The sequence below is a fragment of the Elephantulus edwardii genome, unplaced genomic scaffold, assembly GCF_000299155.1.
Source record: "Elephantulus edwardii isolate Elephantulus edwardi_28Jun2011 unplaced genomic scaffold, EleEdw1.0 scaffold00161, whole genome shotgun sequence".
In the NCBI taxonomy this organism is placed as follows: domain Eukaryota; kingdom Metazoa; phylum Chordata; class Mammalia; order Macroscelidea; family Macroscelididae; genus Elephantulus; species Elephantulus edwardii.
Window position 1 is genome coordinate 4,024,800 of NW_006399911.1, and position 2,564 is coordinate 4,027,363.

A 2,564-nucleotide genomic window follows, 5' to 3' on the forward strand; every position below is an offset into this window, starting at 1 on the left:
TATTTTAATGAAAGCTTATAGAGAACTTGGATTTCCATTCATTCATTGCTGTACATTTTCCTCCCTGCCTACCCACCTCCCAGTTAATTTTTCTCTTTGAAAAAAAATTATTTCGTTGTTGCAATAATTAATTGTAATATTTAATTGTTATAATGAAATTAATTTCTTTATGTGAGCTTTGGGTTTTGTTTTGTGGGAAAGAGAGGACAAAAAGAAAAATGTTTGGGAGATTTTTCCTCCTGCACCCTGGAGAAAAAAATATAATTGTCCTGTGTTGACAATGAAAAGCTATGTGGTTCTTATCCTCCAGCTTCTCTGAGGAAGAAAGATGGGCAATCTCCTCTTGTGCTATTTACTACCTCTGAAAACCCACTAAGGGTCAGCTATGGTTTGGTTCCTATTCAGTGGTACACAACAACTAAAACTTTGGAAAAAATGCCTTTTGGCAAGAAACTAGTCTCTGTTAGAAGAAAATGTTAGTACTTATATAAATACAGGAAGCCACTTTTAAAGTGATTGGCTGGTTTATCCCAGAAAGGTCATTACTATGCAAATGTATTGACACATAGCAACTTTATGAACAGTGGACTTGAACTCTGCCCTGTCCTGTGCCATCCTCATGTGACATATTACTGAACTTACTGTGTCAATCCATCTCATTAGGTGTCTTCTCCTTTGCTGATCCTTCATCTTTTCAAGCATGATGCCCCTTTCCAAGGAATAGCATCCCCTAACTACACTTCCAAAGTACGAAAGATGAAGCTTCACTATCGTTGCTTCCAAGGAACACTCTGGCTACACCTTCTCCAAGACACACCTGTTTGTTCTTTTGACAGTTCTTTTGGATACTCAGCCTTCTTCTCCAGCACCATAACTTAAAGGCATCAATTCTTCTGTCAAGCTCATTCATTGTCCAACTCTCTGATGCATAGGAGGTATGTGAGAAGATGGTGGCCTGAGTCAGGCACACCTTGGTCTTCAAAGTTACATCATTACTTTTCAGTATTTTTGAAAGGTTCTTGACAGTGAACTTGCTGAATGCAAACGGTCTCCTGATTTCCTAACTTCTGGTACTTGATTATTGATCTAAGGAAGATGACCTCATTGACAGCTTCAATCATTTCTCCATCTATCATAATATTGACTGTTGGGCTGTGGTGAAGACCTTTGTTTTCTTGATGTTAAAGTATCATCCATACCAAGGTTTATAGTCCTTGATCTTCTGTAGGCTGTAGTCCTTGATCTCAAGTATTTCATATCCTCTTCACTTTCAGCAAGCAAAGTTTAGTCATCTGAATAATGCAGGCTGTCCATGAGTCTTCCCCCAATCCTGATGCCACATTCTTTTTCATAGAATCTGACCTCACAAATTATTTGCTCAGCATACATATTGAATAGATGCGGGGGAAAGATACAATGCTGGTGCATATTCTTCCGAATTTTAAACCATGCGATGTTCCCTTGCTCTGTTCAGACAATAGATTCTATATGAGCACAATTAAGTGTTGGGATTCCCATACTTCTCAATGTTAGCCATAATTCGTATATAAAATCTACTCAATAAGATTGAGCCACTTGTCCCACAGAATCTGGGTGGAGCAGGTCAGCTCCAATAACAGCCCAGAGTTAGCAGCCAATAGGAAGCTATCCCTATTAAAGGACTGTATCCTGAGTTACTTCTGTTTCTTCCAAGTTAATCTCGATCTCACATTTTGTTGTTGTTGTTGTTAGGTACTGCTGAGGTGACTCTGACTCATAGGGACTCTGAAAATAATAGATCAAAACCCTATCTTATCCTACCCTAGCCTTTCTTCCAGTCTCCACCATCCTAAAATTCAGTAGCACTCCCTATACCAGTCCATCTCCTTAACAATCTTCCTCTTTCACAGACCTTCCACTCTCCCCAGAATGATGTTTTGGGTTTTTTCCCCCTACAATTGCTGCCTCCTTAAAATATCCCCAAATGTTGTGAAGTTTCACTATCTTTGTGTGCAAAAGGAGTGCAATGTATGGACAGCCATATCTGATCTCCACTAACTTCACACGGGGAAGCGGTCCTTATCAACAGCATTCACAGCACAAAACCGACTCCACTGAGGTCAGACAAGGCCCCCCCACTCTCACATTTGCTTTTTCTAATTCCAGAAACAATCTTACTCCTTCACTGGGGCTAAAATATGTTACAATAGTGACACAGATCTCAAAGAACCATACTTATGATTAAGAGGTATATTAGGGAAGATAACTCAGACTGGCAACAAGATACAATCTCTCAGTCAGGACTGCTTCTTAAATATGCTCACAGGTCCTTCAGCTTTCAGTCTTACACATTTTAGTCCAGTGTTACAAAGCTCTCTCACTCTTGCCAATCATGGCATCTCCCACTTTGTTGTTGTTGTTGTTATGTGCCGTTGAGTCGCCTGCGACTCATAGCGACCCTATGTACAACAGCCCTAAACTCCGCTCTGCCCTGTGCCAATTGCACTGTCTCTGACACTCCCATCCCAATTATCCCAGTCACTGAATCAATCCACCTCATAGAGGGCCTTCCTCTCCTGCGCCGT